This window comes from Lissotriton helveticus, chromosome 1_2, assembly GCF_964261635.1.
Source record: "Lissotriton helveticus chromosome 1_2, aLisHel1.1, whole genome shotgun sequence".
Taxonomy (NCBI): domain Eukaryota; kingdom Metazoa; phylum Chordata; class Amphibia; order Caudata; family Salamandridae; genus Lissotriton; species Lissotriton helveticus.
In genome coordinates this window covers 25,140,782-25,164,407 of record NC_136058.1, presented here as the reverse complement: position 1 = coordinate 25,164,407, position 23,626 = coordinate 25,140,782, and positions in this window count along the sequence as shown.

The window sequence follows — 23,626 nt, the reverse complement described above, 5'->3', positions numbered from 1 at the left end:
ACTCACCATGTAAAAGTCATAGCATATACAAAATGTCATACTAAGCATGAAGAACAACCTCATAATAAACCTCTGCATGAATATGTAAAACAATGCCTATACATAGTATAATCACAGATATGCAGGAAAGATACCCATCACACCTAGAACCATATCATAATACCTCTTTGTAAATAAAACAGAAAAACTGCCAAAAATAATGCAACAAGATTTCAAAAATCATGAGCACTTCACAAGATTTAAGTAATGGAAACATGAAAGAATTATACTCCAATGATCCGTAAATCTGAACTCCATCAAAAAGAACACATGCACCAAGCCCATTAAAAGATAATTTCAACTGTCAGTGGAGAATATCTCAAAATACATACCTAGTATAAGCAGATACAACCCATGTGAATAATTCAAGATAAAATCATATTCCAAAATGAAATTTTACAAACATTTAAAAAAATCTTCTCCATTATTTTCATGTGCACCCAAAAAAATTGGCTATGCAAAAATACCAACTCACCTGAAAAAAAGAATATAATTACTCAAATTCTGTAATTCAGAAGGCACGTTGTTGCTTTTCAGCACCAAACACTGTAAAAAAGAAAATAATAAAATGTAATTAACTTATTACAGACTTATTTCTTACACAACATAGAGCCATTATAACAAAGAACAAGCATAACAGATAAATTCCCTAAGATTCTCTATCATTACAATAAGATACAAAATGTCTCATTTATGAAACCATTGCGCCACAGATATATCACTTTTTCCCATGTTAAAACTCATGCACCAGCGACACAAGGCCTTCATAACTAAAAGCCCATGTGACGGAGAACAAGTGCATAGACAGAAAATACAGGGCCAACCATGGGCATATGCAAGCAGTACACCTGCACAGAACCACCAAACCCCAGGAGCCACCATATTAATATATATGCTTAATATAATAATCCTCTAAGGATGCATACATATTTGCGTAGCGGACCATGGCAGGAATTTGGCGTGCTCTGCCTCTGTTCCACTTCCAAACACCTTGATCCACCCCCCCCTCTTCAGTGGGCTGCACGCTCCGCCCCGCCCAAACCCCCTGTTACAGAGCCCCCTACCTACGCTCTCTGCCCAGGGCTGCCATGACCCTATACCCGCCCCTGGAAAATGTGTAAGACACAGCAACAGTAAAAATCAAAGAATAGGCAACATGCAGAAAAACTACACAGTAGATAAAGAAACGAGGGGCATATTATCAAGGGGGTTTATCTCCGCTTGCTTCGCTTTAAAAGCCAAGAAAGCGGAGATAAAATTATCTCCCTATTACCTAGCTGTCACTAACACCAGTTAGCGACAGCTAGTAGGAGATAGCGTCCATCTTAGGCCCCACTTTGCATGTCAGTGATATTTATCACTAATGACATGCAAAGTGGGCGTGCCAAGATGTTAGCGACTGGAAACAGTCGCTAACATCGCTATCTCCTATTACCAACTTTTGAAGATATTCGTGCTAGGCGCGAATATCTCAAAAAGCTAACACCTGCCCTGAGCAGTTCTTAGCCATGTTATCCAATGGGAGGTGGATAACATGGCTAAGAGCATTAGCTTGGTAATGCATAAATATCGCTGACTTTTCAGCGATATTCATGCATTGCAGCCGTTTTTTATCGCATTTGCGATAAACCTTGGTAATACCAAGGTTTATCTGCGATAAAAATTACCGCAGCGCAGCGGTACATTTTTGTCTCCAACCAAGCAATAGCGATAATTATCGCTATTGCTTCATAATATGCCCCCATATGTTTAAGATAACCCCATTGAAAAACATGTAGTAATTTTTTTAATCTGCCATGCATCTAGCCCTCCACGACCGCTTTGGAAACTCTTGCTCTAAACCTTTACATTTCATTTTTAAAACAAACGCACGTTTTTTTTCAAAGCTGCATATTAAACGCCTAAACATATATTTAGTCGTCCACATGCAGGCACTTTCAATTACATGACTTATTTAAGTGAAATCCCTGTAATGTTGCATATCTTTCCAAAAATACACCAGTGCCTATTATTATAACGATTTTTTTTCATTCTTCATCAGTGATATTATTTTTTACATATAATGAAAATCACTATGACTTTTTAAACGACAAAGCTTACGCGGTAAAAATCACTCTGCATTTGCCTTCCTTTAAGAATGTAGTTTATCTACCCCAGGCATGTGAACCTTGATGTTTTCATCTGGCAGCGAATTCCGGCCTTGAATAACAAGACATGAACAACAGCCTTATTGTCACAAAAACAAGTTAGCGTAGCATCTGTTCGCGAACATATCTTTCACTTAGCTAATATTCACAGACAACACCATTCCTTATAAAAGAGTGGCCTTCCTTTACAATTTACTGAGGTGACTCCCTTAATTTTAAACACATCCTACACTTCAAGACTCGCTATTTTTTTTATAACTACTAACCAATGGTTTATTGACCGGACTGCCAAAAATTATATCAAGTCATTCTGCTACTATTCACTCCATGCTCTAGGACCTATTTCTGTGGACTTCCTGTTGAACTGCCAGTGCTGCGACGTTTGTGTTCCCATCGTGTTTATTTCAAAATGGATGTCCCCCCTGTCTTCGCAAACAACCCGGAACACTTAGAACTATTTCGCCAGAAGATGCTTGACTACTACGGCATCTTAGCATTCTCGACTCTGAATACTTCATATCGATTATCATTTCGATATTCCTATTTCACCTGTGTGCAGCCTGTCTTTCATTGCCTGAGCTGTGATTTCATGTGGGCCCTGGACTTATGTCTCTGCAACTTGGTACCTCCTGAAGTGAATTACAATCATCTCATGAATCCGTTAATTGATCATGAACAACTTTGTTGCAAAGGAGGGATTATGGCCTTTGCAGCGATACAAGGAGTTCTGGGTCATTGGGATATATTCGCAGCGGCGCAAGATTTCCTGACAGACAGCTACATTGAAAACCCACCGAGCTGTCCTCTGATGGTACCAGAGGCTCCGATAATAACAGATCATGAATGCTGCTTTCCTCTTTTCAATTGGATGGCTGACATGTTTTCGGATCATAACAGTGACTTCCTGTTAGAAGCAATTGCTGCCTACTTCGCCTATACAATCCTGAGTTGACTGTTATGCAAGCCATTGACGTCCACATTTCGTTTTGCCTCCCTATATTTTTCACGTTTTCTTGCATACTTTCTTAACATGAACAGACCTATTGGCTTTACTAACAGTGGACATTATGATTTCCTACTGGTTAAATTTTGATCTTTTATGTGGACTAATTTTTTTTTCTTCAGCTACTCGATTTTGAACTTTATGGTTTATTAAAGTCTAATCTCAACAATTCTATTGTATATCTTATCTTATATTATTTCAAACGTACTCGAACCAAAACTCGCTAATATATGCTACATGTGCCCTAATTAATGTGTAAATATAGAATGAATTTTTTATAACTGTAAACGCCATTTCGCATTTGAACTGCTTAATTCCGCCTCAGACACCTCTGATCATTTAATTTTCCATAAACTGAAATATTTTCATTACATACATGCACCTCTCGCCATTTTGTCCGTTTTGGCGCGTTTTTTTTCCCTTACACAATAGCATAACAGAAACGTGATAGTGCTTCGCATACAGAGAGCTGATTGATAAAGACATATTGTCTAACCATTAGCATTTTCATGTATCGTTCCTAAACTGAAAGGCCAGAGACCTTCTTCCATTTATTAAAATATAATATACTTCCTCATAAGAGTGTATAATTAATTTAGCAAAACCATATTCATTTTTCATCAACTATACCGTTTGTATTCTATGTACTACTGACTATACCGATTACTTTGTTTTTTGCAATATCTCTACTCGTATTAGATTAGAAACTTGCCTTGAAAACAGTGCATTTCTGAATAAACATTTCAAATATACACGTTCTCTCTTTTAATCCATAATCTCAACTAAAATGATTGTATATTGAAACGGTATTCATGTGTTCCACGTAACTTCAGCTGTACTAACTTAATATTTTCTTTTGTCGACCTGATTTACTCATACTAGAACCCACAGCCCTATAACAGCCCGTGAACCCTTTCTTAGTAGGTCGCGCACCGTGCAGAGAGTTGTACCTCTGTAAAAAAATAATTTATTACTCTTCTCAAGCACCGTCGCAGTTCCGCTCCACTCAGTGTTAATCACTGCTCCCACGCTTCTACAGACCAGACGCTATGTCGTATTTCACTCCTTATCACGCTTTAATCTCCACAATAACAAACACTTCTCCGCCAGCCCCCAGACAACAGAGTGCACATGCAAAGGCACTAAGTAGTGAAATACAACATACCCTCTGCTCTATGGAAACAACCGAGCGGTAATTCTGAAAGAAAACATTCACTAGCGCTTCAAAAAAGCATTTGAATTATATAAATAGTTTTTTGAAAACGTTCCAACTACTTTGATGCGACTATCTGTGTGTGCCTCCACAGCAACATTCCTCAGCCCGGACTGAAGGCAGACACAGACAGACACACACACAATAAGATAACACAGGGCAACGGAGACGGAACACAGAAGAGAGATGAATATGCAGTCAAACAGCAGCAGTGAGAGAGATATTTTTATACTCCGTTTGGTACCTCAATTTACGAACACATTTACTGCACACATCTGTGTACAACCTCATGGTCAGAACTTTTCATTTTATTTTACTCGACCACCTGCCCTTCTCACCCTACGCCCACCAATGCAGGCCGCGGCCACAAACCGCACTATAATTTTGTCGTCTGACACAAACTTTAAGAATTCATTAAACATTACCACTTTTTCAAGACCGTATCACATGTAATGTACCAACTTTTCATTTTATTTTACTCGACCACCTGCCCTTCCCACCCTACGCCCACCAATGCAGGCCGCGGCCACAAACCGCACTATAATTTTGTCGTCTGACAGAAACTTTAAGAATTCATTAAACATTACCACTTTTTCAAGACGGTATCACATGTAATATACCAACTTTTCATTTTATTTCACTCAACCACCTGCCCCTCTCACCCTACACCCACCAATGCAGGCCGCGTCCAGAAACCGCACTCTAATTTTGTCGTGTGACAGAAAGTTTACGAATTCATTAACCATTAACATTTTTTCACGACGGTATCACATGTAATTTACCATTTCTCTCTCTATCTGCATTATCTGTCTCTCTGCTAATATCATTTTTTCACTTCATAAACAACTTCTCTCATTATATATAAAAGCTTCAAAATCACACAAATAATTACTCTTTATATTAAACATATTTTATACTTCATATTTCACATTTAAATAAAAAATAGTTTTAGAAATACAACACATTATGACAGCCAAAAATGAGTTTAGTTTCAAACTATGAGGAAAATCAATCATTGTTTGTGAGTAAACCATATTTTACGGTACATGACAAAACAAACAGTTACAGACTTACCTTTACCAATGCTTTGTACGATGTACAACAGTGACAGTCACAAAATAGATATTCGTTTGACGGAAGTCTCAATTATGCTGCTATCACTGCAACCAAAATTCAATGGCACAGATATCCAGTCAATACAGACTCATATATGTCTCTTCAGCCAATCATATTTCCTACCGCAAAATTTTGTATTCAAATTTACATTTCAGTTGGTTGTCCCTCACAATATTTTCAATGTCACATAAAAGTCACCCATCACCCACTGCCATCTCTGGCTGTTTCCATGGTAACACCTCATTCTGCACCTGGCTGAAGGCACAGGTCAAAAACGTTCATATCTCAACGTTCTACAGCAAACTAACAACACTGTTCTCCCTCCAGAAAGACCTGCCTATCCACATCTCTGTTACATGTCATTTTTTTCACACCCAATACTACTTTTTCTTTTACATAACATTAACATGCAACGTAGTCTTCAATCTTCACGTATTAGAATCAACCAATCATTTTTCGTTTTTCAACCACACCAAGCTTCATCCATTTTTTGATCCTGACTTTCAGCTTCTAACTGCCATTCCACTTCCAGAACCCATCGGAGTACGAGTGCATCTGCCTTGAAAATGAAGGTTTGGCTTTTAGGACACAGCTATATTCACTGGAGTGGAAAATATGCAGCAAGCAGACGAATTTCCAACCTTGATTTACCAAATGTGCAGATAACCTGGATTGGGCAAAGAGGATTAAGATGTCACCAATTAATACCATTGGTGAAAGCTTTTATGCATCTCCCAGAACCAGACCTTATAATTGTGCACTGTGGTGGGAACGATCTAGGCACATTGACTGGGGTAGGTCTGGAAATGCTTCTAAAAGACACCTTTCGACAATTGATGACACTTTTTCCTCGAACTGCCTTGGTATATTCCAATATATGCCAAAGACAGAAATGGAATTGGTCCAATCAACATTGTGCACAAATTGAGAAAGCAAGGAGACATGTAAATAAATCTGTTTCTGCTTTCCTCAGAGATTATAGCATGGGTTCTATTTACCACAACAACTTTCGTTACCACATGCAAGACATCTATAGGACAGATGGTGTTCATTTCACGGATGAGGGAAACAGAATCTTCCTCTGCAACATCAGACTCTGCATCGGTACTTACTTATAAATGCAGAAAAAATTCAATTAACACAAGGGCTCTTTTCAGAGCCACCTTATATCAAAGCACTCAAACTTCTGATTTATCTCCATTTTCACACTCTTGTAAATAGGAGTGCGCGCCCGAGTGCGCGCACCCCGCAACTTTAAAAAAAATATATATATATATATATTTTCGCGTTTAAGGGCCTTACTGCACACCCTGAGAGAACCTACGCAGCAAAACAATCTCTACCTTTTCCCCTTTCCATGTTCCAACGCTTTGAAATGACAATATATTTACTCGCAGTGACACAATGGCGGTCAACACTTCCTGATTTCCTTCGAATGGAACGTTAACAGACGTCACGCAGCAAAAAAAAAATTCCGCTCGCGCGCAGCCGCTCTAGTGCGCGCACCCGTACGCGCTTACAGATATATAATTGACTTTAACTTTAATTTTCTCAGCAACTACTGAACAGATTTACACCATTCCAAAAAAAGCGTAATCTGCGAGCCGGACTCTACAGTTTTGCCAAATTTCTTATAAATTCATTCAGCCGTTCGACCTGTAGCCGTGTCTAAACGTCCTATGGAAAATAACATGGAGAAAACACGTTTTGGGACCCCCCTTTTATCTCAGCCCCCACTTCACCAATCCCCCCAAACTTTCAGGGAAGGAGCGCAGCGGACCGAGCCATCTTCTTTGAGAAATTCGCAAAGATTCATCCACCAGGGCCAAAGTTAATCCAAATAGAATGTTGAGGATTTCCTATGGAAACTAGGTCCTAACTATAACTACCTACTGGCGACCACTCTTAGTGTCGAAACGTGTAGCGTGTACAACTGTAAACAATAAATCATCTGGTATTACGGAATCCTGAGTGCGCAACCTTTTTGCTGTGAAGCAGACTTGAAATGGAATATATATATATATATATATATTCACTGAAAAAACCATAGGTTATAGACCATATATAGTTAGGAATTAGCATTTAAAAAACCTTATTTTACTCACACAAAACCATTGAAATTCCATATATAGTTAGTTGCACTAACTATATATCGCGCACCCGCAATCCACTGCTGATCATGTCACATATTACATCATTCATGACATGGTCAGTGACATCACTGATGACATCACTGATGACATCTCAAATGACATCACTGATGACATCACTGATGACAACATCCAGTGACTGTATTTTTCTGTAAAGTTAAAATATGTCTTGAGTGGATGTATAAGTGTCTGGATGAAGGATTTAGTAGGTGCATGACTGACTGTATGAGTGAGTGATTAAATGTGTCTCACTGAATGCATGGGTTAGTGACTAAACTGTCTTAATTTGTGCATCATTATGTCTGTTGTTCTGTAAACTGCTGCATGTGTTGATCATTAGCTATACGAGAGGCTATATGTGTTATTAATTGGTTGCCCAAGTATTTCTATGGGAGATTGAGTTTGTGTGGGGGTGGCTGGAAGGTGTGAGACTCTATGCATAGATGTGTGAGCAGTTTATTCACTAGGTGTATGAGTTCAAGAGTGCATGTGGAAACAGCTACATGGGCAGTTGACTGTGTGCATGAGTGTATTGATGAGTGAATGGATATCTCAATGCTACATGTCATAGTAAGTACATATGTAAAACACAGTACATGTGAGAGTTGGCATATATAAATAACTGTGCATGAGAGCCACTGAATGAGTGAGTGGTTGTATCGATCATTGTGAACTTGTATCAGGGATTGTATAAGAGAGTAAATATGTGTTAGTATATGTTTCAATAAGTAAGGTGTGTTTAACTGTATAGTTGAAGAAATGGAGGTGAGATTGTTTCTTTGCATGACTGACTGGGTGTGTGAGTAACTCCATGGATGAGTGGCAGTGTGTGAGTGTCTGTATACACTGAGTGTATCTAAGGTTATATTAGAGTCTGAAGAGGTTTATCGTATTAGCACAAGAATGATGTCAAATGAGATGTCATCAGTGATGTCATCAGTGATGTCATTTGAGATGTCATCAGTGATGTCATCAGTGATGTCACTGACCATGTCATGAATGATGTAATATGTGACATGATCAGCAGTGGATTGCGGGTGCGCGATATATAGTTAGTGCAACTAACTATATATGGAATTTCAATGGTTTTGTGTGAGTAAAATAAGGTTTTTTAAATGCTAATTCCTAACTATATATGGTCTATAACCTATGGTTTTTTCAGTGAATTTTCAAGGTTTTGTAAATGCTAATTCCTAACTATATATGGTCTATAACCTATGGTTTTTTCTGTGAATTTCATTGGTTTTTTAACAGCTAATATCTGTAGCTGTAAAATGTATTCTTCTTTAAATCCAAAAATATATTTTATATGTTTATGAATAATTTTTTTTTTAAATATTTTTTTTTCTTCGTTCCCGCTTCGCAAATAGGGAAGCTTCCCGTTAGCTGACCTTGATGCCGCGAAATAGACCGCGAGCCGGTAAACGTTTCTTTACCGCAAGTGCCGCGTTACAAAACAACATCGTGACGCCTCCCGTCCGCATGACGTTTCACGTTGTCGCGTGATACGTCATATGACGTACTACGTTAGCGAACTGGTACGCGAAGCGAGTCGCAAAGCGCAGGTTTCTGGAAGCAAACCGGGAGGCCCTGCAAAGCGCTTAACGTAAACACAGCAAGTCATGTGACTTGGTAATAACACTTTTCATTGGTTCATTTCACTTTTGGTTTCCTAATGATGTAAGACTAGGTCATATAATCTAAAATGAACACTTTTGATTGGTTGAGAACTCTTGTTTTTCCCAAATGATGAAAATCCCTCCTTCTTTCCTCACTCTGACTTTCATCATTGTGAGAGAAAGACCCTTTGTGATCACTGAGCAATGGCTTCTTTAGTAGCTTCAGCTGGTGCTTCCCCACCACCTCCACCACATCCAAGGAAGAGTGGACCACCTGCTCAAGTTATAATTCAAGAAGAAGAAGAAGAAGAGGAACAGGAGGACGAGCACGAAGAGAGGCAGTTTTTGCCTGAGCAGCCCAGGACGTCTCACCGGAAAGAAAACTTCATTTGGCAATTTTTTAAAATTCCCAAAGGTCAGAAAAAAGTAAATGCAAGATACGTAACTTGCCTTATATGTCAAGATAGACTGTCCAGAGGGACCGACAAAAAATACAGTTTCGGAAACTACACAATGCATCGCCATATGACTAGGTGGCATCCTAACAACTACAGTGCTGCACAGTTTCGGAACGACCTAGATAATCTCCCTATTATGGCCAGAAGATCTGTTGTACCGGAAGTAACGGGACCAGAGGGCAGGGAGATGGTGCCAAATATACAAATGAGATTTGGTGAAGTAAAAAACACCTGCGTATTTTGCGATGGATTCATTTCCTACGGAGAAAGAAGCATCACTCTGATCAACAGAGCTATTGACTATCATATGCAAGTTTGTCCGAAACGCCCAAAATAATAAATACTTCTTTTTTTTGTTTTGTTGCTCCTGTTGAGCCCTTTACAATGAATCGTTTTCATTGCCCCCTCCAAGAAAAACCCAAAAAAATATAAAACTGTTCCGAAAAATTCAAAAACAGTAAAAAAATGTTCAGAAAAATAAAAAAAAAAGTTCTTTTCAGAACTACCTCCCCGTTATTAAAAAATTGGTACAATATTTGGAACTGTGCCAACCTCTATTTCTCTTAGTTCGCTTCCTAGTTCGCTCGCCGGTACGCGAACTGGAAGCGAACCAAAAACAGTAAGTATAAGGGAGGGAAACACACACTTATGTTAAAATAAAGACAGCTATAGGGGAGTAAACTAGAGATACTATTACCCGTAATCCACTGCTGATGATGTCACATATTACATCATTCATGACATGCTCAGTGACATCATCAGCAGAGGATTGCGGGTTTTTTGACAACATGCCTTATCCACGGTTTAATAACGCTGCCTTTTGCTTTATATAAGTTTTCAAATTGTATGAAATATATACCAATAGGTCGTTATGAACCTTTAGGTAGTGCTTTTCTTCATGAGGTCTGGTCGCTTCCATACACATACAGATGTTTCAAAGATGATCAAGAAGTTTATCTGAATGGAGAGGAATGCACTGAGACGCCAGATCATTCACTAATGTGTAGGCACATACAGTTACACGGTTCATGCAACAAACACCGACCAAATATGGCTTGCGTGTTGCAAGGCACGCCAGTTCCTGCTATCATCCCCACGTTCAAGTTGTTGGAAAATGGTAGTTATTTGATGCTCAATAATGAAGATTGTTCTGAGTTAATTAAAAGTATTCCTTTTATCGTAACAGTAAGTGAACGGGTTATTTGCTGCAGAAATGTTCTATTTCCTCCCACACATGAACATAGGGAGTTTTCAATCTGGCCACAAATACCAACCTTGGGACACGTTTCAACGGCATGGCAAGAATAAGAGCTCTTTTGTCTCAGAGAGAGGTGGCCTTGAGTTCGGCCCGTGAAACTTTCGTACTTCACATAGCGAACACCCGTACAGAGGTGCACACCCTTTTCAATTAAGATTTGCCTTTCAATTTCAGCAACATGTTTCCGACTATCTTTAACGCATCCTCCACAAAGTCCCTGACACACTTTTTTAAAGTTGTTACCAGTGGTCTCGTGACTTCATTTGAGAAAATCTTTGGAGTCATCCCTGCTTCCTTTCATTGTATTTTCTGCACTCTGGTTCGTGGATTGGCATTTTTACTTGCATTACCAGCGGACGCTCTTGTGCTTTTTTACATTTTTAAATATGGATGTCCCTCCTATGCAACCTCCGACCCTGCAGCTGCTGACACTGTTCCGCAATCGCATGCTAGAATATTATGGCACAATGCCGTTGGCGATATTAAGCACGGCATATGGATTATCTTTTCGGTTCTCCTACTTCACCTGTGTCCAGCCTGTATTTCACTGCCTGACCTGTGATTTCGATTGGGCCATTGCTTTGTGTCTCTGCGGACCGGTTTCTCCTGACGTCGACTTTAATCAGCTGATGACTCCTATCATTACTCACGAGTTGGTTTGTCCTGGCGAAAGGATTATGGCTGTGGCATTGATGCATGGACTACTTGGTCCCTGGAATTTACTGGCGGCAGCACAGTCTTTCTTGGAAGAGAGCTTTCTTGAAAACCCACCGAGCTGTCCTCTGATGGTGATAGAGGATCCGGTGCTGGGAGAGCACGTATGTTCTTTTCCGCTTTTAAATTGGATGGCTGAACTGTTTTCGGATGAAGACGGTGACTTCCTATTGGAGGCTGTTGCAGCTTATTTTGCATACACAGTTATGTCATAGACCTTTTTCATGTTTGATATGCTGAGTACTAGCATTTCATTGACAATTCATTGACTTATTTGTCAAGTTTTTATTATTTACCTTGCCTATTGGCTTAAGACTCGATAAAGTACTTGGCTGTTTTATTTTTCTTTAGCATTAAATTTTCCTAGTTTTTAATGCTTTACCTTGCGGACCGTCCACATATAAACTTGCAATCTGCTCTCATGAGATGGCACTTCTATTATCTTATTCAGTTCGTTTCCGGATCATGAGGAGGTGTCATCTAGGTCCTGGATATCTTTACACCGTGTTAAGTTAGCATGGGCTCATTACCGGTTTAAACGCCATTTTTCCTTTTTTGCAACTTCTGCACACGACACTTAGTTGTTGCTTTAGCTTTCCACCTAGTAGTTCATCGTGGTTTACATGAGAATAATATGTTATTGGTCTAATATCTGCTTTACTTGTTAAACTATATCTGTACAGCGAGTGCTAAAGTTTCAAGAACAACACGATACAGAATTGTTATGAGGTCTGATCTCCACGACTTCATACTCATAACATAAGTGCAACTTCTGCCAATTCTGGGCATGAGGCGGGTTTTATATTGCTTTGCCGAACACACATACACAACAGTTGATGCGGTTCACATGAAGAGAGAGCTGGTGTATGGTGATGTGATTCCTTCAAATCTAAGACACTAAAGTATGGGCACGCCCTAAACCAACACAAAGAGACCTTCTTAGCAAATAATATAATATGTGTATTAGGGAGGGTGAGATATAAGCAGCCGCGGGCCGTGGAGGGAGTTACGATGGGGCAGGGAGGCGGGGAGGGGGAGAAGCAGGGTGGAGCCCTCTCTACCTTGCCCCTCCCCCTCCCCGCCTCCCTGCCCCACCGTAACTCCCTCCACGGCCCGCGGCTGCTTATAAGTGTTGCTAACTCTTATTCATTTACAGCATGTTAACATACTGTCACCATTCGCTTTTTATGTACTAGTAACTATGCTGGTAATTTTGCTACTGATAATATGTGTACTTGTATTCTCCACCCTGCTTCTCCCCCTCCCCGCCTCCCTGCCTCACCGTAACTCCCTCCACGGCCCGCGGCTGCTTATAAGTGTTGCTAACTCTTATTCATTTACAGCATGTTAACATACTATCACCATTCACTTTTTATGTACTAGTAACTATGCTGGTAATTTTGCTACTGATAATATGTGTACTTTTATTATCTAAGGTACTACGCCTGAGAAGACGGCATTAGTAAATAAACATTTCAAATACACATCTGTTCTTCTTAACTCCATGTTCTGGTTTCTAAGAAATCTATAACGACCGACTGTTCATGAGTTCCACGTATCCTGAGGTACTATAAGTTCATATTCTGGATTGTCTAAACATTGAGAGTTTGTTATATCCAATGTGACACTGTACCTAGCTTGCTAAGGAGTTTTTGATTACTAACGTGAGTTTTGGGACACCCTAATTCGCCGAGGTTCCAATCCTCTGTCCACAGTTCTGTGTGACAACAGAAACCCTGCGACAGGGGCACCCCCGACCCTTGCTGGAGCTTCATCACACTTGCGATACAACTCCAGCAATGCATTCGCCGAGGTTCCAATCCTCTGTCCACAGTTCTGTGTGAGAACAGAAACCCTGCAACAGGGGCACCCCCGACCCTTGCTGGAGCTTCATCACACTTGCGATACAACTCCAGCAATGCGCCACCTTTACGGCACAGATACATCACGCATCTGTGCTGTTTTTGCCCCATGATGCGCCGCATTGTAAATGCAGCACACCATAGGTGACGGAACAGCGGCACAGAATGACTAACACATCCCTGGTGATGCGCCAGTCATCATAAATGTATCCCTATGCTTCTTATCTTGTTAGAGATGAACCGCCATATATATCATCAAAGTTTTTTGCATTTCCTAAATAGCGAACTTTAAGGAATAAATAGCGATTCTTTACCATTCCTAGTTTGCGATGAGCTATTTGCTAATTAGCCGAATGTAGCCCAATGAAGCCCAATGTAGCCCAATGTAGCCCAAAGATGGCCGCCAGACACACAAAAAAACAAATGTAGCCCAAATATCAGCCAGATGTAGCCCAACTATAGCCCAGTGACAGAATGACCAATCAGCTTCGCAAACCTCCGTTACGCGAAGCGGAGCGCTGTTACAGATATATATCTTTTTTTGAACGTTAATTTCTCAAAATCCACTGGAGCACATATATTGAGACCTAGCAAAGGCACATCGGGCTACCAGTCCCTAATATTTTGCCAAGTTTCGTGCAAATCCATTCAGCCGTTCAATTATTATTATTATTATTTTTTTTTGCCCCGCGGGGCCCTTTTAAAACCTCCACATCAAACCTAGGGGGTCAGCGAGGATCTACTATGCCCCCTTTGTTTTGACCTCCTCTTGTCTCTCGATCCTACCGAGAGACAAGATGGCGGCCGCTACGGACTGTTTGGAATGTTGACAGACGCCGGAGAACCAATCAGCTTCGCTTCACAAAGCTCCGTTGCGCGAAAAGTCCGCGAACCAGAGCGCTGCCCGGTCCGCTGTTACAGATATATATCTTTTTTTAAATGTTAATTTCTCAAAATCCACTGGAGCACATATATTGAGACCTACAAAAGGCACATCGGGCTACCAGTCCCTACAATTTTGCCAAGTTTCGTGCAAATCCATTCAGCCGTTCGGGCTAAAAGTGAGGCCAACCGCCCTATGGAAAACTCAATGTTAAAAACACGTTTTGGGACCCCCCTTTTTTCTCGGCCCCCACTGGACGAACCCCCCCCAAATTTTCAAGGGCTGCTCAGAAACAAAATGTGCCATTTTCCTGAAAATTTCAGCCAATTCCGTCCACAAACGCCAAAGTTATTAGACATAGAATTTTCAAAAAACCCATAGAGAAAAAATCCTAACTATATATACCTACTGGCGACCGCCAGTAGGTAATATATATATATATATTCAGATTTACAGAGCTCACCACAAATCATTGGAAGAAGTACGACGGTGATGATGCCACTGTGCAGCATGTCGGGCTTGGTATTCACCGGGTCCCCGCCAGAAAGGATTCCGATGACAAGTGGTTGAAGCGGTTTGGGGACTCAAGGAAGCGCCGCTGCCCAGGTGTGTTTTGAACTGTGTGGGGGCTATTCACTGACATTGCAGCTTTATTGACATCCCCACTTCGTGTGCGATACTTACCAGAATCCTGCTGCTGCATTCTGGGACCTGTAGGCGCTGGGGCTCCAGCTGACCACAGGAAATATATGCACGTGACATTATCGAGGTGGGAGTGGCTGCAGTCCGTGAATGAGGGGAAGGCTGGACATTTAACCTTCACTCAATCCCCTCCCTCAGAACACTTTTCCACCCGGCGCTGAAGAGGCAGACATCGCCGAAATGCATCCGCCACTACGGGTGTCAGAATTTTCTCTGTGTGGGCAGTACATTAAAGCGCTTCCGCCAACCTCCTCAAGTGTGGCCTTTCCTCTTTCCATGAAGGAGTTTGTTTGCGATACATTTCCGCGTGGTCACCAGCGACGCGCATGAAAGGCTCCCGCGGCCTCAAATTGCTCTGTTTCTGCTGGACACTGCTTGCAGTTGTTTCTACTCCGGGATACCGGGATTTACAGAGCTCACCACAAATCATTGGAAGAAGTACGACGGTGATGATGCCACTGTGCAGCACGTCGGGCTTGGTATTCACCGGGTCCCCGCCAGAAAGGATTCCGATGACAAGTGGTTGAAGCGGTTTGGGGACTCAAGGAAGCGCCGCTGCCCAGGTGTGTTTTGAACTGTGTGGGGGCTATACACTGACATTGCAGCTTTATTGACATCCCCACTTCGTGTGCGATACTTACCAGAATCCTGCTGCTGCATTCTGGGACCTGTAGGCGCTGGGGCTCCAGCTGACCACAGGAAGTATATGCACGTGACATTATCGAGGTGGGAGTGGCTGCAGTCCGTGAATGAGGGGAAGGCTGGACATTTAACCTTCACTCAATCCCCTCCCTCAGAACACTTTTCCACCCGGCGCTGAAGAGGCAGACATCGCCGAAATGCATCCGCCACTACGGGTGTCAGAATTTTCTCTGTGTGGGCAGTACATTAAAGCGCTTCCACCAACCTCCTCAAGTGTGGCCTTTCCTCTTTCCATGAAGCAGTTTGTTTGCGATACATTTCCGCGTGGTCACCAGTGACGCGCATGAAAGGCTCCCGCTTCCTCAAGAGGCTCTGTTTCTGCTGGACACTGCTTGCAGTTGTTTCTACTCCGGGATACCGGGATTTACAGAGCTCACCACAAATCATTGGAAGAAGTACGACGGTGATGATGCCACTGTGCAGCACGTCGGGCTTGGTATTCACCGGGTCCCCGCCAGAAAGGATTCCGATGACAAGTGGTTGAAGCGGTTTGGGGACTCAAGGAAGCGCCGCTGCCCAGGTGTGTTTTGAACTGTGTGGGGGCTATTCACTGACATTGCAGCTTTATTGACATCCCCACTTCGTGTGCGATACTTACCAGAATCCTGCTGCTGCATTCTGGGACCTGTAGGCGCTGGGGCTCCAGCTGACCACAGGAAGTATATGCACGTGACATTATCGAGGTGGGAGTGGCTGCAGTCCGTGAATGAGGGGAAGGCTGGATATTTAACCTTCACTCAATCCCCTCCCTCAGAACACTTTTCCACCCGGCGCTGAAGAGGCAGACATCGCCGAAATGCATCCGCCACTACGGGTGTCAGAATTTTCTCTGTGTGGGCAGTACATTAAAGCGCTTCCGCCAACCTCCTCAAGTGTGGCCTTTCCTCTTTCCATGAAGGAGTTTGTTTGCGATACATTTCCGCGTGGTCACCAGCGACGCGCATGAAAGGCTCCCGCTTCCTCAAGAGGCTCTGTTTCTGCTGGACACTGCTTGCAGTTGTTTCTACTCCGGGATACCGGGATTTACAGAGCTCACCACAAATCATTGGAAGAAGTACGACGGTGATGATGCCACTGTGCAGCACGTCGGGCTTGGTATTCACCGGGTCCCCGCCAGAAAGGATTCCGATGACAAGTGGTTGAAGCGGTTTGGGGACTCAAGGAAGCGCCGCTGCCCAGGTGTGTTTTGAACTGTGTGGGGGCTATTCACTGACATTGCAGCTTTATTGACATCCCCACTTCGTGTGCGATACTTACCAGAATCCTGCTGCTGCATTCTGGGACCTGTAGGCGCTGGGGCTCCAGCTGACCACAGGAAGTATATGCACGTGACATTATCGAGGTGGGAGTGGCTGCAGTCCATGAATGAGGGGAAGGCTGGACATTTAACCTTCACTCAATCCCCTCCCTCAGAACACTTTTCCACCCGGCGCTGAAGAGGCAGACATCGCCGAAATGCATCCGCCACTACGGGTGTCAGAATTTTCTCTGTGTGGGCAGTACATTAAAGCGCTTCCGCCAACCTCCTCAAGTGTGGCCTTTCCTCTTTCCATGAAGGAGTTTGTTTGCGATATATATATATATATATATATATGTATATATTACCTACTGGCGGTCGCCCTCCCACAATACACAAAGCCCGAGGGGTTGGTGATTCCTGGGCTTGAGGGCAGTCATTGAGGTTCCCCACTTCTAATTTTGCAGTGGGGGGGCCTTGGAGCCCCCCCAACCATTTATGTTATAGCCCCAGGGGGTGGCTCTCACTCTTGCATAGCAAACAGCAATGTTGAGAAAATCTTCCGAAAAGATAACAAAGGATTTTGAAGTCCATTTTCGGCGTTTTTGTTGTAGTTTGCAGCCGTTAAAGAGGCGATAACTTTAACTCCTTCTTTGTAAATATGCCACTAAGTTTTGTAATGTCGAAAATCTTGTCTTCCATTTAAATAGGGCTGACGTATTTATTGAAGTGCATTGTGAGTCGTGAAGCAAAACTGTCTAATTGTGATCGATAAATAAGTGTTCAAAATTAGATCGATGTGACTAAATGAGGTCAAACATTACAAGTTAAGGAAATACTTTGGAATATTTTTTTAAATTGCACGTCTGCAGTGTGCTTGAAACATTCCACCTCTCTTATAGGCCTGCTTTCAAGACGTGTCTGTACGGAAGTCCCTACTGCGTCAGATTTACAGTATGGACCAACAGGTCTTTAAAATGATTCAGAGATGAGACAGAATTAGGTGAGAGATCACGTCGATATGCAGGACAATATTCTTTAATAGGCTTCGATTTTTTAAAAATTACTATAGTAGTAATGTGTTTTATGTTGTTGTGAAAGCAAGTGGTGCGAAGTGAAGCATGTGGTTTGGATCATCACGAGCATCGGACATTTGACCCATTATAAAAATGTTCCTGCTATTGGTAAAAAAATATATCAATGCAATAAGATACGGCATATAGGACTGCATAAGCCTAAATCGATGCATCGCCTTTTTGTATCCAGTCTGCTGCACCCCATCAACTCCCTCCGCTGCGCACCCAGGCCTCATTACTCACCTTTTCGGGGACAGGACACCTTCTACATCATGCAGTCCCGCTCTACCACAAAGAAGTCTGACATATGGTGCTGAGTCTTGATATTGCTATGGCTAACGACATACTAGTGCTCCCATAATCATCGCAGGTTCCTCACTCACTCAGTCCTTGTGGTACCACTAACCCAGTGACCAAAGAGGCCACGCACGTAGTAGTGGGCCCCTGTACTCGGTGGTTCAGGCCTACATGAGGCATCCAAACCACTAGGACAGGCCATCACAGCTCTTGGGATGGGAGCACCTCTAAAATGGTGTAGAGCACATGCGCCCAGTCTGTTTTTTTGGTAGGGTCACATGTGTAATGACGCATGTGCTGGATGGGTGTGGTGTGAGTGTATACCAGCCGTGTGTGCCGTTCTGACAACTAGACCTGGAAGCGTAAGTGGAGTGGGCTGGACTGACATATGGCAGTGCTGTGGGAGGCTCTGAACCATGATTCCAGAGCTATGGGTGGGATTCCATTGTTAGCTATATGAAAAATCAAGTGATTTAGGTATCTGTTTTGTAGTGCTGACATCACCCGGGTCTTAAACACAAATGTGTCATTAAATCTGTAAAGTTCCACAACTTGGCCAACATGGAAGGTACGGGGTATCGCTGACTGCGGTGATGCGTGGTTCAGGCAGACCACACTGGTAAAAATGGGTTTTGGCTATTGAATTGTGCCTTAAAAAGGGCACCTGGCGATTATTTACGGTGCACTGAGTTAGTGGTACGTCTAGTGTTTAGCGTGCGCTCACCCTGCGATGATGCGTGGTCTGAACGGGCTGCACTCAAAGCATTAACTGTTGCATACTGGACTGCATGCACTTTGAGGGGAAACCAAGTACCATCGATGGTTATCAATTCTTTAGCAATAAAATTATCAGAATCAGATGATTCTTCCAGTGGTGTAGCCATTTTTGTCTCCAAAAAAGAAATTCACGCTTCCAATGAAGAAAAAGTGAGGTTCATAGTGTGACCTTTGCTATCCACAGTGTAGACTATCATTAAGTGTACATTTGCACTTGCAGCGTGAATTTTATTATTCAACTAAATCTATTAGTGATATAAAAGAAGTTCTTAAAGGAAGCATAATAAAGGGATATTGTATAGGATTTGATCAATGTTATACTTAGATTGGCATTGTACTCTGCAAATAATAAATCAACAGTGTAATTAATTGTGAGCTCTGATGACCGCAGTGTAGGCAGGAGGCAGCGGTTAGGAAGAGTTCACGACCATGTGGCATTGAGTAGAGCTGCACAGTATTGGTAATGTGGTGTGTGTACAGCCAGCAATGATGAGTGGTGCACTGAGTTTGTGGCACCTGAACCAACCAGGTTCTGTGGAGCTTGCGATGATGCATAGTCGGGGCAGGCCATACTGATAGTAATGTTTTTTGTCTTGTGAATTCTGCCTTAGTAAGGCCATGTGGCGATGATATTTGGTGCACTGAGTTAGTAGTACCTTTGGCGCTTAGCGTGTATGTACCCTGCGATGATGCGTGGTCGTGGGGGGAGGCACAGTAATTGAAGTAATGTCTTTTGTCGATTGAATTCTGCATGAATTCCATTTAAAAGTGATAGTATGCCTCATTGCTGACATAAAAGTGCTCACTATTCTTTGCGATGATTTACGGTGCACTGAGTTAGTAGTATTTTTGGCGCTGAGATTGTATGTACCCTGCGATGGCCATGTCATGAATGATGTAATATGTGACATCATCACCAGTGGATTGCGGGTGCAAGAGTTACAGTTAGTACAACTAACTATAACAGAGGAATTTCAATGGTTTTGTATGAGTGAAATGTCCAGCTATCTATAACACCCCTGAAACCTATGCTATTTTCAATTATATATATATATATATATATATATATATTCACTCCAAAACTCCTCCTGATAAGGACGATACTCGTACACCCAGGTTAACTTGCAAGTGTAGTTTATTAGGCAAGTAGAAAAACAACACGTTTCGCCATTACGGCTTGTTCACGCTCACCAAGTTAATCTAGACGCCATCTTAAATACATGATCATGTAAAAACACCAAAGTGCAATGTGAAAACAACGGCGGACATTTTGACATGGAGTGTTGGCAATTGTAAATACTCGTAAATGCATATTATAATACATTTTATAATAAATCTTTACCCATTCTATCATGAGCACTAGTAATATTCAATAGTAAAATTACATTGGTAACCAAATTTATGAATCATATAATTTTCGTCATAATTCATGAAAGTTACATCATAAAATTGCCAGCAAATTTTCAATTGAACCGGGTAAGCGGACATGGAATAATATAAGTTCATAGTTGAAAAAAAGCCGAAAACCAGGACTACAATGAAGCCCCTGCCATGTGATAGTATCCCCGAATAAGCAATACTGTCATTGGTTGTTATCATACTATTATAGTATCGTGGCAATTCATTGGTCTCCAGAATTACTCCCGTAACCATAGTGTTGAGTAAACACGAGGGTTTCATTGTTTCCATGCCCAAGTGGGCTTTTCAAGCAAAATAAACACAGTTGGTAATTCGATATTCCATTTAACATTGAGTCCTTGCCCAAGTGGGCAACTATTGTATTTCCATCCGATATACCCCGGCAACAAATTAATTAGTCCGTCAACAATCAGCACAAGTGCCCATATCCTAGAAAATTAAAAACAAATTTCAAAAGCAAGCAGAATACTGTAATGCAAAATTTAACTAGCAGTCAAAATACAATTATTCATACAGATGAATTGATAGCTCCTCACTTACATTCAGGCCTTTTGGTGTAGGACAATCAAAGTCTATGATGTAACAAGATTCTAATTTGCGAAATATATATATATATTCACAGAACTTCATTTCTTCGTCCAAGTTAGCAGGAAAAACGAAAACGGACCCAAACAGGTAATTTGCAGTCTTCTTTTATTTTGCATGCATTCCAATGACCGCCATGACGAGTTTCGGGCCCTATGAGCCCTTGTTCACATAACGTTGTTTTGGCAAACCTCACCATTTAAAGTGCAAGTGCAAGACATCTGACCACCAGGCCTAAGGACATAGGCAACAAACTTCCGCAACAATACATTGTCATTCAATAGAAAGTTCTATACAATCAATTCATAAATAGACATTACATAAAACCAAGGCTCCACAATATATTGTAAATCATGAGTTTAGCAGCGCAATAATAAAGTGCAACATATTTCAGGCGTGTGCAACATTCCACAAATAAATATACACCACAATAAATAATTATTTAAAATGTGCAAATTTTCCTTTAAATGTGCAAAATACACTTTGTTTGTGCAAAATACTGTGGACTAAGTATCCTAAGTATCTGTAGCATCAGAGTTACTGATACAGGACTGCAAAGCCAAGGCAAAGCTTACCTAATCATACCCGCTATGACAAAGATACTGATCAGGTCCTTTACCGCTAATGATGGCTGACCCCAACAGTATAATATTCTCATCTCTGCTGCCTCCCATGGGTTAGATGTATACCCCTGTATATGTGCAGCCCTGATATAATCATATATATATATATATATATATATATATATATATTCACTGAAAAAACCATAGGTTTCAGGCCTTATATAGTTAGGAATTAACATTTAAAAAACCTTTAAAATTCACTCAAAAAACGATAAGTTTTAGGGGTGTTATAGTTAGCTGGACATTTCACTCATACAAAACCATTGAAATTGCTCCTATATAGTTAGTTGTACTAACTATATTTCGCGCACCCTTAATCTGCTGATGATGAGGTCACATATTACATCATTCATGACATGGTCAGTGACATCACTGATGACATCTCAAATGACATCACTGATGACATCAGTGAATGTGGTTTGCTTTGTTATTTAAATATGCATTATATATAGCAATTTGTAATAATGATTTTATAATTCACTAAGTATGACTTACTTTCTAATGAATAGATAAAGTTGTGTTTATATAAGTGTGTAGCTAAGTAAATATGTAAGTATGATCCATTGTTTGCATAAGTGAGTGGGATGACTTCATATGTGAATAGGATGTGTGCTGGTGTGTAATGTCGATTTAGGTGTATAAGTATTTTTGATAGTGTTCTATTGTTCATTGACAGCATGTATGAGTGAATCTACAGGTAAGTGAATAGATGTGTGTATACATCTATGAATCACTGAGTGGGTTTTTAGATACTTGTATTGCTGTAACAATGGATTCAAATATGATACTCTGTATTTTACAAAGAGTGATGAAATATTTTACTAGTGTATGAAAAGGTGTATGTGATTGTCACGTGGATGATGTCATCAGTGATGTCATCAGTGATGTCATTTGAGATGTCATCAGTGATGTCACTGACCATGTCATGAATGGTGTAATATGTGACATCATCAGCAGTGGATTGCGGGTGTGCGAAATATAGTTAGTACAACTAACTATATAGGAGCAATTTCAATGGTTTTGTATGAGTGAAATGTCCAGCTAACTATAACACCCCTAAAACTTATAGTTTTTTGAGTGAATTTTAAAGGTTTTTTAAATGCTAATTCCTAACTATATAAGGCCTGAAACCTATGGTTTTTTCAGTGAATTTCAAAGGTTTTTTTTAAATGCTAATTCCTATCTATATAAGGCCTGAAACCTATGTTTTTTTCAGTGAATTTGCAAGGTTTTTTAAATGCTAATTCCTAACTATATAAGGCCTGAAACCTATGTTTTTTTCAGTGAATTTAAAAGTTTTTTTTAATGCTAATTCCTAACTATATAAGACCTGAAAGCCCACCAGGAATCTCCAGTATGCGCCAGGGGACTGCATTGCAGAGAGGTGTAATGAAGCCACGCCCCTTTTTACACCTCTCTGCAACGCAGCCCCGTGCATGTTTGAAGAGGGGGAACTAATTCCCTTTGCATACTGGGGGCCCCTGGGGGCCAACTAGCCCACCTGGAACCTCCAGTATGCGCCAGGGGGCTGCATTGCAGAGGTGTAATGAGGCTATGCCCCTTGTTACACCTCTCTGCAACGCAGCCCCCTGGCGCGTTTGCAGAGGGGGAACTAATTCCCCTTGCATACTGGGGGTCCCTGGGGGGCAACAAGCCCACCAGGAGCCTCCAGTATGCACCAGGGGGCTGCATTGCAGAGAGGTGTAATGAGGCCACACCCTTTTTTACACCTCTCTGCAACGCAGC